The 12988-nt window shown below is 48.0% G+C and overlaps 1 pseudogene; it reads left to right on the forward strand.

Annotated features, from left to right (window-relative positions):
• The first annotated feature begins 805 nt into the window (after positions 1–805).
• On the forward strand, positions 806–960 carry LOC130110926 (U4 spliceosomal RNA; annotated as a pseudogene).
• The last annotated feature ends 12028 nt before the right edge of the window (positions 961–12988 follow it).

Genomic DNA, 12988 nt, shown 5'->3' on the forward strand with positions numbered 1-12988 from the left:
GTGTCAATAGATCAACTTTGAAGAGGGAGAAAGAAGGTGTGTGTGTGTGTGCGTGTGCGTGTGTCTACCTATACTTATTCCAGCATTTCATCCCCCTTAATACCTGGTAGTTTTCCCTTTCCACTCCGTCTCTGGATAATGACAGAGTACCCTGGTCGAAGAGGTTGTGACGTGACAAGAAAACTGTACTCATTAAACAGGAATTTTAATTATAAACATTTCAAACATTTACACATAGCGTACTGTCAGTTGATGCCGTCTTGATGGCTTGTTGTGTAGCACCGTTACAAAGAAAATTGCTTTATTGAAAAGGCAAATCTTAGAAGTTGAACGGAAACATAGCAAATATTAATTTCACACTCTGTGGCGTCAGCTCCAATCAGTGTTCTACTTCCTTTTTGTTCCAGTTGATAATCAAATTCTGCAGTGTCAGGTTTGCCTTTCTCTGAGTGGCTGGCTTTCATTAAGGACACCTGGGTTCAAGTTCTCCATGTTGGCAGACACTTTTGTCTCAAGTACCTGGAAGCGAGTCCTGAATCTCTAACTTGAGGAACTTGTCAATTAATCTATCTTTAAAGCTGAAATCCATGAGTTCATTTCATGTACGCAAGTACATGAAATGAAACGAAAGGCCGTCTCCCCCAGCCCACAGCAGTGCAACACCAAGACAAAAACACATCCAAAAACTGCAAGGACTACAAGAACACACTTATCCAAACTAACATATATCCAAACTAAACAAATGTGAGCGAGTGTAAATACAGTTATTCAGGCTGTCTATTATTAATTATTTTACTCTTAATTTGCTTTTGCGCAGTGGCGGTATTGTAGCCTATGAGGTTCATCCAAGGCGTGATTATTGCTAGTTGAAAACTCAACCCAGTACCTCGCTATGGATAACTCAAGACTTAGTAGAGACTAACAGGTGGTGTCACATGGGAGTGGGCGGGGCTTATGACAATGGATTCAAACAATACTGCAAGTAAGGCACGTGCTACATGCCCCCGTCCACTAAAGTTAGTGTCTACAAACATGTTCTGAATTTGCCCGTATTCCTATTTGAGGGGCACAGAACAGCCAACAGAAACACAGTACCTCACCCAGTACCAGTGTGGGACGATGGCAGCACGAATTCACATTTGTGACGGCCTCACCCAGTACCGTCCATGCAGTGTCTTTGGCCATGTCTGCGTTTTAAGTTTTGTCTTCGTTTGATGGCAGGGAGAGCTGGTGCTGGATCGGCTGGGAGAGCTTGGTCTGCTGCGTCCTATGGGCCCAGGGGACCACGGCCCTGCCTGGAGCTGTGCCCGAAGAGGTAACACCGAGGGCGGTCTGACAGGGCAAGGAAGCGGGGCAGGCTAAGCTAACTGCTAGCCCATGCAGACGGGCATTCCAATAACACCGAGGGCGGTTTGGCGGCAGCCTCGTATGGCGTTGACTGTGTTGTTTTTGGTGTTGTCGTGTGGAGTGCGGGGAGGTGTGTCGAGGGTGTCTGGCTGGAAGAGCTGGCGTTGGATCAGCTGGGGGAGCCTGGTCTGCTGTATCCAGTGGGCCCCAAGAACCACAGCCTCTGCCTGGAGCTGCGCCCGAGGAGGAAGCACCAAGGGTTGTCTGTCAGGATGCGGAAGTGGGGCAGGCTAAGCTTATGGCTAGCTCATGCAGACTGTTAGTTCTGACAGTCATCCTGGCTGGCGTTTGTTCCCTTGGACAGGAATTCCATGTTATTATTATCATCATTATTAATGTAAAACTGATTTTGCTTTACCTAATTATTTTGTATGTTTTATTGATCCATTTCTTTTCTTTTCCAAAGAGTGTCTCATAAATGTCTGGGCCCTGTGATGGCCTGGCGGCCAGTCCAGGGTGTCTCCCCGCCTACCGCCTAACGACTGCTGGGATAGGCTCCAGCATCCCCGCGACCCTGAGAGCAGGATAAGCGGTTTGGGTAAAGGATGGATGGATGGAAATCTCATAAATATAAACTATTATTAGCTGTTATACTATGTTGCGTGCCTGCCTGACCCTGAAGCGCCACAACCGATCGTCATTAACGTTATTCTTATTTTTCTGTAATCTCTCTTCCCTCATGTTTTACCCTAGAAGGCTCCAGAGGTCCAGGTTCTCAAGAGAACCAGAGACGGAGCTACACCCCCTCTGTGTACACACACGTACATAGCAGCGCTGGTATGTACATGCCCTACGTGTGCACTTATACATCCGTGTGCTCACAGGCTGTCACGAACGAGCCAGATGAGAATGCCTGGACATGTGCATGCACAAATAAGCACCCATGCACACACACGCAACACGGCAGTGGTGTGTTACAGTGCAGTGGCTGTGTAATAACCATGTTTGATGTTAGCCTGAAAAGGAGGATAATTCTATCCCGTTAATAAAAGCATGAGTAAACTGAGTTGCCGGGAGTCTACTCGCCAACACAACCCGGCACATTAGTTTTTGCAAGCCGACATACACTTAGACAAATGTTCACACACACAAACACACACATGCACGCGGGGATTTGTGCGGACGTTGTAGATTTATCTGTGGATTAGAAAGGTTGCAGAGAGCAGTGCCTCTGTGCCGTAACTCGTTTTCTCCTCCCTGGTTCTATGACTTTGTGAGCACATCTCTCCACTAAACATTTCTTTGGTGAGGTGTCTTGCCATAAAAGGGGTTGTAAGGCTTCTTCTGGTGGGACGGTGTATTTTAAGAGGTTATTGTCCTTACACTGGATCCATAGAAAAGACTGGCTGAAAAAAGACATCTTCAACTAGCTGTGCTCCACTCCTTTATTACCTGCCTTGTGTCTTTTGGCCACCGTTTGAAATTCAACATAATGGGGGCATCCGGATAGTGTAGCGGTCTATTTTGTTGCCTGCCAACACGAGGATGCCCGGTGCGAATCCCTGTGTTACTTCCAGCTTGATCAGGCGTCCCTACAGACACAATTGGCCGTCTCTGCGGGTGGGAAGCTGGATGTGGGTATGTGTCCTGATCGCTGCACTAGCGCCTCCTCTGGTTGGTCGGGGCGCCTGTTCAGGGGGGAGGGGGAACTAGGGGGTAATAGCGTGATCCTCCCACGTGCTACGTCCCCCTGGTGAAACTCCTCACTGTCAGGTGAAAAGAAGCGGCTGGCAACTCCACATGTGTTGGAGGAGACATGTGGTAGTCTGCAGCCCTCCCCGGATCGGCAGAGGGGGTGGAGCAGCGACCGGGACGGCTTGGAAGAGTGGGGTAATTGGCCCGATACAACTGGAGAGAAAAAGGGAGAGAGAAAAAAAATCCCAAATAGCATGCTGTTTGGCTTCAGTGGCACATGGCTTGACCACAGGTATAATCTAACAAAAGCTACCATAAAAACAATAACAATGAAGGTTGCCTAGATTTTTCTTGGTTTGGCCACCAGCAGTTTATCCGTTTCACATTGAACCGCATGGTTCACATATGAGTCCTCTCTTACTGCAGTGGTCCCCGAGGCTTCATATGGTTTTTTGTTTTTTTTTTGGTAGATGCATAACATCGGAAGGAGAACTGTTTGATAAGACTTATAAATAAGTTCAATTCTTGGAGTCAGTGGACCCTGAAAATCCCCTGCGAAACCGAGTATGTCCTCTCTTTTTATAGCCGCAGTTATTCTCCCATCATGCATTTGTCCAGCAATTACCCCGCGTGGGCCACTGCAGGCTGTTCTCTCTCAAATGTCCCTCTGTAAGAGAGAACTAAATGGGCATATTGAGACGTACATCTTGTGTCTGGTTGGTGGACCCTTCCTTGTGTTTGTTGTGGCAAAAAAAAGAAGAACAAGTTAAGTGTCTTTCAAACAAATCTTCAGTTATTTTCCAACGGGGAAAGCACAGCTATGGTTGTAGGGAGGAATGTGGCGGTCAATTTGACTGTTGTGTGTCTGGATCTGTTCGTGTCATTGAAAAACATGAAAATTAGGTGCTTCTACTACAGTCGGTATCTACTGAGACAGCCTGGAGCCAAGGCTGAATCACTACATCTGTGTTTTCAAAGCTGTTCCACCAAGCCAACATCGGCACTTTTAAGGAACAGGAATCTTAGTTGTGCTCTAGTCATGCCCACATATTGAAGGTTATGTAACACGAATGCTAAGTCAGTTCACTCCGACGGTCAGAAGTAATGTAAATATTAATGATACCAGTCATGCCACAGACCTGACCCAGTCTGCAAACTGGCCTGCAGAAAAGCTACATGTTTCTAGCCATCCATCCGTCCATTATCCAAACCGCGTATCCTGCTCTCAGGCAGGGTTGCGGTGATGCTGCGGCCTATCCCAGCAGTCACTGGGCGGCAGGCGGGTAGACGCCCTGAACAGGCCGCCTATGTCTGACTTTTTTTTTTTAGTTTTCCCCCCTTTTTTTCTACCCAATCGTATCTGGCCAATTACCCCACTCTTCCAAGCCGTCCTGGTCGCTGCTCCACCCTCTCTGCCGATCAGGGGAGGGCTGCAGACTACCACATGCTTCTCCGATAGATGTGGAGTCGCCAGCCGCTTCTTTTCACCTGACAGTGAGGAGTTTCACCAGGGGGATGTAGCACGTGGGAGGATCATGCTATTCCCCCAGTTCCCCCTCTACCCCCTGAACAGACACCCAGACCGACCAGAGGAGGCTCTAGTGCAGCGACCAGGATACATACCCACATCCCGCAGACAATTGTGTCTGTAGGGACGCCCGACCAAGCCGGAGGTAACACGGGGATTTGAGCCGGGATCCCCGTGTTGGTAGGCAACGGAATAGACCGCTACACTACCCAGACGCCCCCGACATATGCAGTATATATATATATATATTTTTAATCCCTATTATTGCATCTGTTTTTATTTTTTTAAACCAAGATGTAATGTTGGGGATTCATATTGTGATGATGGTGAACAACATAAGGGGAATAGTGGGAAGACTTGTGAGGGAACTGTGCAGAAAAGGTGATATTAAGTAATTCTACACTAGAAAAAAACTAAACAATTTATTCAACTTTTTTTTCTTGTGGAAGCTTCAAGGCCCACCTGAGTTAATATCAACATTTAAAGCACTGCATCATTGCGGCATAATCTAAAGCAAAATTATAGTCCAAAAATGCCGCAAGATGTGGTGAGGTGATCTCTTTATTCCACTCGGTATTTTTCAATTGAGTTGTAACAGATGGATCTGGAACTGCAGTTTCAAAATGATGCATCACTTCAAGTTCTATAAAGCCCAGCAGCCCGCCGTTAGGTCCTCCAATCAGAAGTAGGTCTGTAAGTTCTCTCCACCAATCAGAGGGTATGTGACGTTGACATCAAACTTCCTGTCGGCCCTGCCAGTCATCAGTGATCTATCTGACAATAGACTCAACCCAGTTTGCTTCGTCCGAAACCGCTGTGTGCTGGAGAATTGTGGTCTCCTGTCCGATTCTACACATGCCACACTATATTTTAACTTTATTTTGGTTTAATCTGTAATCTGAATCATAATCACAATTGAGATGATGAAACTGAGAATTTGCACAGTTGCCTTATTGCTGTACCAACATCAGCTTTGGTTAAAGGGCGGTGGGGGCGCTGGGTGTGGCTGCTATAGCGCGTTCGATTCTGAATCAGATTTAGCTTCAAAGGTGGTGCGTCCCCTTTCGTCTCCGTGTCCTGGTCTCCTCGTTGGTCTACATCCTAGTGAGGAGTTGGTCTGCCGTGCAATGGACCGCCTCTGTTCCTGCCTCCTCTGCCAGCACCTTCCTCTGAAACTCCTAGAGCAGAGGGGAGGGGAGGAGAGGGGGAGGGAAGGAGACGAGGAAGGAGATGATGAACAAGGGGGAAAAGTTAGAATGGATGTGGTGATGTAGCACAAGGAGACAGAAGGTGGGGTGATGAAAGTGAGGGAAGTGTTTGGGGCGAAGGGGAAGTCCCAGACATGGAGGGAGAGGAGAGGAAATGACCACTTAAAGTGACCTCCACCATCTTGTCAGTTGATTTTGTCATCAGTGTTGGTTGTTGTGTGTGTCCTCATAAAACAGAATCGAAATTTTAAGTAAGGAACACACTGTACACACATAAACGCACACACACACACACGCACAAGGGTTGTCTTTTTTTTTTTTTTGGATTTTTTTTCTCCCTAGTTCTCTCCAATTGTGTCCGGCCAATTACCCCACTCTTCCGAGCCATCCTGGTCACTGCTCCGCCCCCTCTGCTGATCCGGGGGGTGGGGGGGGGCCCCGGGGGGGGGCCCCTGCAGATTACCACATGCCTCTTCTGAGACATGTGGCGTCGCCAGCCGCTTCTTGTCACCTGACAGTGAGGCGTTTCACCAGGGGGACATAGCACGTGTGTGGGAGGATCACGCTATTCCCCCCAGTTCCCCCTCCTCCCTGAACAGGCGCCCCAACCGACCAGACGAGGTGCTAGTGCAGCGACCAGGACACACACCCACATCCGGTTTCCCACTCGCAGACACGGCCAGTTGTGTCTGTAGGGACACCCGACCAAGCTGAAGGCAAGACGGGGATTCGAACCGGCGATCCCCGTGTTGGTAGGCAACGGAATAGACCGCTACACTACCCGGACGCCCCCAACATATGGGTTGTCTTACACAGAAATGTTTTGACACGACCATTTATTAGGTCTTTTTCTATCCCTCAGAGTCCCTGACCCAGCTCTCTTTAGCCAGCTGTCAGTCAGCGGCCTCAAAGCGTGACAATTAGGTGTAATCCGATGACGGGGGACAGTAACACAGGTGTGATTAATTGCTCGTCCTGAATGTAAAAGACCTTTTCTATCCACAAGCTTTGAAACACGATGAGCCCCTGTGGCCCCAAACTCTTAACATGCCGGTGTCGATGTTTCCAGTGCCACAGCGGGTCCTCCGCTTCGAGTTGCTGGAAGGTCCGCACGCCGCTGTGCCGACGAGCAGCTCAGGAGTAACGCAGTGGGTGTTGAATAGCAACTTCCCTCTCATACAGTAACTCAAATAGTCAGCTGAGATTTGGTGTCGAACTAGGTAGTGTGTATTTTACATCTGAAGTAACTGTGTTGGCAAGTTTTAGGTTCAGATTCTGGTGTGTATTGTCGGTGAGGCACAGAGAGGACGGCAAATGTGTACATTCATCTTTGCACTTGTGTACAGGTATATATAATATCTGCGTTAACATCTGCTTTGTCTTTTATTACCTGTGCCAGTCGGTGTGTGTTAGTCTTTTGTTTGTGTCCTGTGTGGGTGACAGTGTATGTACATAGTATCCTATAACTATACTATACTATTCTATACTGTACATGTAGGCTGTGTATTCATAGAGCTGGGCAGTAATTCATCATTAACATTTATCGTCTTTCGATGGCATTGTATGGAGTGACATTTGGATATTGTCATATCATGATACACAACTTGGTTGTTTAGCTTGATGATAATGATGACCTGTTGTCTGACATTTCTCATAAATGAGGTCTGAAATATTTGTGGGAACATTATCTAATGGTTTGGGTTTGATTCATACTTTACATTAACAAACAGTTCAATATAAGATGGCGGCGCAAATTCCTGTTTGCGGCGGCCTCACCCGATACCGTCCATGCAGTGTCTTTGTCAGCGTCTGTGTCTAAGTTTGTCTTCGTTTGATGGCTGGGAGAGCTGGCGCTGGATCGGCTGGGAGAGCTTGGTCTGCTGCGTCCCGTGGGCCCAGGGACCACGGCCCTGGCTGGAGCTGTGCCCGAAGAGGTAACACCGAGGGGGGTCTGACAGGACGCGGAAGCGGGGCAGGCGAAGCTAACTGCTAGCCCATGCAGACCGGCAGTTATTGTGATATATACATATAGCAGTACTCTGTAAAATTCCCCATGAATATCGTGATGTGTTACCTACTGCCCAGCACTTTTTATGTGTGTGTGTGTGTGTGTGTGTCTGTGTGTCTGTGTGTGTGTGTGTCTGTGTGTGTGTGTGTGTGTGTGTGTGCACTCCACAAATGGTAAAAGAGAGGACAGCAAACACAAATGTTAAATAGGGAACATCTACGCCTGATATGTATTGTATGTGTCTATCTACGCTATAATACATAAAAAATAGTTATATATCCTCCTGAGAACGGGGGAGGGGGGGGGATTCTGAAATTCTGGATTTTATTCTCTTATTTAATGTTTTATAGTGTTTGGGGCAACAAAAACAAGTTCCAAAAGAAAAAATAAAGATCGCATATATACTTCGATTTTTTTTAGTGGTGGACAGCAGGATAATCGTCCGTCTATTTGCTGTCTTTGCCCCTCTTATCACCGGGGTGCACTGCAGCGGTTAACGGGGACACACACTGAAAGCCGGTCTCACGCCACTCAACAGCCGTTCCGAGGCTCCAGACTGGTCGAGCTCTGCCTATAGTAGCGCATCGAGTGCTGTTTCCGGCTGCGCTCCCTGAAGACCCGCTGCAGCGATCCAGTCTTGCTGGAGCCTTTCCTGATCCTTGCACACGTTTCTATTGCAGAGATATGTGTACTTGTGCAAATGTGCAGCGCCTCCCTGAAGTCCTCAAAACCAGTGGGAATGAGCCCTGAGCTCAATGTGCAAATGCTGAAAAACTGATATTTCGTTTGACCTAATAGTAGTAGTAGTAGTAGTAGTGGTAATAGTAGTAGTAGTAGTCCACTTCAGTAGACATCATAAAATGGGCTTGTGTTTCATGCGTCAAAAAATTCAAATTTACTACAATCTCACTAAAAGCATCCCTCAGGCTCTAACACACGAGAAAAAATAAAGGTATTTTACTAAAAAATAATGTAATGTGATATTTTAGGACTTGTGTGATGGCCCTGTGTGATGGCCTGGCAGCCTGTCCAGGGTGTCTCCCCACCTGCTGCCCGCCCAATGACTGCTGGGATAGGCTCCAGCATCCCCGCGATCCGGAGAGCAGGATGAGCGGTTTGGATAATGGATGGAATGGATGGATTTTAGGACTTAAAAATCTTTCTTCCATAGAATGTCAAAGTTTGGTTGTCTGGCATCTTTTGCACCTCCTATTTCAAGTTGACAAGGTGTGGTTGTAAAGGCGGGAAAGCTGAGGTTGTCCTCATGAAGGCACATCAGGAATTTTCGCGATAGAATACAGTACATTTCCAAATCTATAATGTCCGCTACAGAGGGCACAAATGCATTGGCTGGGTCTCAAGAATATATAGAAATCTATGTGTGAGGGGCGTCCGGGTGGCATATCAGTGTATTCCATTGCCTACCAACACGGGGATCGTCGGTTCAAATCCCCGTGTTACCTCCGGCTTGGTCGGGTGTCCCTACTGACACAATTGGCCGTGTCTGTGGGTGGGAAGCCAGATGTGGGTATGTGTCCTGGTTGCTGAACTAGCGCCTCTTCTGGTCGGTCAGGACATCTGTTTAGGGGGCAGGGGGAACCGCGGGGAATGGCGTGATCCTCCCACGTGCTACGTCCCCCTGGTGAAACTCCTCACTGTCAGGTGAAAAGAAGCGGCTGGCGACTCCACATGTATCGGAGGAGGCATGTGGTAGTCTGCAGCCCTCTCCAGGTCGGCAGAGGGGGTGTAGCAGCGACCGGGACGGCTCGGAAGGGTGGGGTAATTGGCCGGATACAACTGGGGAGAAAGAAAAATGTGTGTGTGTGTGTGTGTCCGTACCCTGAACCTCCTGAGTCTTTCCAGTCTCTCTCTGTGGTTCTTCTCATGGGTAGAAGCCAGCTCTGCTACACGACTCCTCCACCGCTGTTCTTTCTCCTGCAGCACAAACACACACAGGGACAAAGACACGCAGAGTTTTAGTTGAGTTGGCGAACAACGCTTGCATTTAGAATAACTGATCAGCTCAAAATTGAAGTTCATATTTCTCGTATAGCAGGGCTATCGTTTTGCAGTGACATAATGACTGCCGGGATAGGCTCCAGCATCCCCGCGTCCCTGAGAGCAGGATAAGCGGTTCGAATAATGGATGGGTAGAATACGGGTGATAAACACAGCAAGCAGCATGCCATATATTCTTCAGACATTGCAAGCCACATGTGGAAGTCCTGATTCTGCACAAAATGTCCTGAATGTGTGAAGCCCCTCGTCGTTCGGAGTTAGGGGTGCCAACATTTGAGGGGGTGTGTGTCTGTTGAGACCAGAGTCTGTTCAGTATTGTGGCCTCTGCAGGGAGGATAGTGCGTCCATCTCCGCTCGGCTATCTCTTTTACTTGTCAGAGTCTTGTAAAACTTTTCTCATGTCACCACCAAGTGGAGACGTCCGTCTGCTTGATGAGCCGCAAAGTCTCACAACGCTGTTCTCTTCCCAGGTGTCAGCGCTCACACAGACCCATTTTCTGTGGGAATTTTTTTAATTCAGATATTTTTTGGCATTTTCAGCCCCTGTCTGATAAAAGAGTAGATAACAGACAGGAAACAGGTTGGAAAGAAATGGAGAAAAGATCCTGTGACCGGATTCGAACCTGGGACTCTTCGATCAGGCCTGTATGGAATGCACTGTGTCTCATCCATCATGATAAGTGTTTTTACTGGATTTGGAGAGCATTGACAAATACGTCACCTCCCATGTTTGAGGGGTGTCGGCAGGCGTTTCCTGTGTGGGCTGCAGACGGCACTTCCACGCCAGTCACTTTGACTCTGTTTTCTGTGACGGCTCTCGACTCTGTTTTTCTGTGGCGGCGTGTGCAGCCGTTGTAACCACAATCTCAGTTTCATGGCCTTTTTTTGTTTTTGTTTTCCCGCTGCTACCACAGAGTGCATAACAGCAGAACAACAGGAAAAAACAAGCAGGATCGCTCACCGCCGCCCTGCTTAGGCAGCCGGCATGGAAACCGACCAGACACAGCTCGCTGTATGCTGCATGTATGGAAAATACCGGCGTACTTGGAATATATGTGTCTATGACCAACCTGATCAGCGTTGTGTTGTTTTAACGCTTTCATGAGGTGAAAGTTACTGTTAGCGTTTCACATGTGGGAGCTGTGTGGTTTTGCCTGGAAAGAATGAAAAGAATCTCGTAGGATCGATCCCTTTGTAAGACTAGTCAGTGTAAATAGTCCCCTTGGTACAGTGAGATACTGTTACTGACATCCTCTCACATCTGAATGGAACCACACCCCTGACCCTGTGTGTGTGTGTGTGTGTGTGTGTGTGTGTGTGTGTGTGTGTGTGTACACAATGTTTCTTTATTTCCACGTGACTGTTTGCAGGTGCATTTGTGTTTTGTATGTGCGTGCGTGTGCATGTGTGTGTGTGTGTGTGTGTGTGTGTGTGTGTGTGTGTGTGCATGTATCTGTATTCTTGTACTTCTAGCTTTGTGGTGACCAGTGTGAGTTTTTAACAGCCAGAGTGAGAACATTTTTTGAAAAGTGAAGACATTTTGGACGGTCCTCCCTTGAGAGTTAAGAGTCAAGGTTAGGATTAGGATTTGGTTAAGGTCAAGGTAAGGGCGAGGCATGTAGTTCTGATGGTTAGGGTCAAGGTAAGGGTGAGGCATGTAGTTCTGATGGTTAGGGTCAAGGTAAGGGTGAGGCATGTAGTTCTGATGGTTAGGGTCAAGGTAAGGGTGAGGCATGTAGTTCTGATGGTTAGGGTCAAGGTAAGGGTGAGGCATGTAGTTCTGATGGTTAGGGTCAAGGTAAGGGTGAGGCATGTAGTTCCGATGGTTAGGGTCAAGGTAAGGGTGAGGCATGTAGTTCCGATGGTTAGGGTCAAGGTAAGGGTGAGGCATGTAGTTCTGATGGTTAGGGTCAAGGTAAGGGTGAGGCATGTAGTTCCGATGGTTAGGGTCAAGGTAAGGGTGAGGCATGTAGTTCTGATGGTTAGGGTCAAGGTAAGGGTGAGGCATGTAGTTCTGATGGTTAGGGTCAAGGTAAGGGTGAGGCATGTAGTTCTGATGGTTAGGGTGAGGCATGTAGTTCTGATGGTTAGGGTCAAGGTAAGGGCGAGGCATGTAGTTCTGATGGTTAGGGTGAGGCATGTAGTTCCGATGGTTAGGGTCAAGGTAAGGTCGAGGCATGTAGTTCTGATGGTTAGGGTCAAGGTAAGGGTGAGGCATGTAGTTCTGATGGTTAGGGTCAAGGTAAGGGCGAGGCATGTAGTTCTGATGGTTAAGGTCAAGGTAAGGGTGAGGCATGTAGTTCTGATGGTTAGGGTCAAGGTAAGGGCGAGGCATGTAGTTCTGATGGTTAGGGTCAAGGTAAGGGCGAGGCATGTAGTTCTGATGGTTAGGGTCAAGGTAAGGGTGAGGCATGTAGTTCTGATGGTTAGGGTCAAGGTAAGGGTGAGGCATGTAGTTCTGATGGTTAGGGTCAAGGTAAGGGTGAGGCATGTAGTTCTGATGGTTAGGGTCAAGGTAAGGGTGAGGCATGTAGTTCTGATGGTTAGGGTCAAGGTAAGGGTGAGGCATGTAGTTCTGATGGTTAGGGTCATGGTAAGGGTGAGGCATGTAGTTCTGATGGTTAGGGTCAAGGTAAGGGTGAGGCATGTAGTTCTGATGGTTAGGGTCAAGGTAAGGGTGAGGCATGTAGTTCCGATGGTTAGGGTCAAGGTAAGGGTGAGGCATGTAGTTCTGATGGTTAGGGTCAAGGTAAGGGTGAGGCATGTAGTTCTGATGGTTAGGGTCAAGGTAAGGGTGAGGCATGTAGTTCATATGGTTAGGGTCAAGGTAAGGGTGAGGCATGTAGTTCTGATGGTTAGGGTCAAGGTAAGGGTGAGGCATGTAGTTCCGATGGTTAGGGTCAAGGTAAGGGTGAGGCATGTAGTTCTGATGGTTAGGGTCAAGGTAAGGGTGAGGCATGTAGTTCTGATGGTTAGGGTCAAGGTAAGGGTGAGGCATGTAGTTCTGATGGTTAGGGTGAGGCATGTAGTTCTGATGGTTAGGGTCAAGGTAAGGGCGAGGCATGTAGCTCTGATGGTTAGGGTGAGGCATGTAGTTCTGATGGTTAGGGTCAAGGTAAGGGCGAGGCATGTAGTTCTGATGGTTAGGGTGAGGCATGTAGTTCCGATGGTTAGGGTCAAGGT

The sequence above is a fragment of the Lampris incognitus genome, chromosome 3 (genome assembly GCF_029633865.1).
Source record: "Lampris incognitus isolate fLamInc1 chromosome 3, fLamInc1.hap2, whole genome shotgun sequence".
In the NCBI taxonomy this organism is placed as follows: domain Eukaryota; kingdom Metazoa; phylum Chordata; class Actinopteri; order Lampriformes; family Lampridae; genus Lampris; species Lampris incognitus.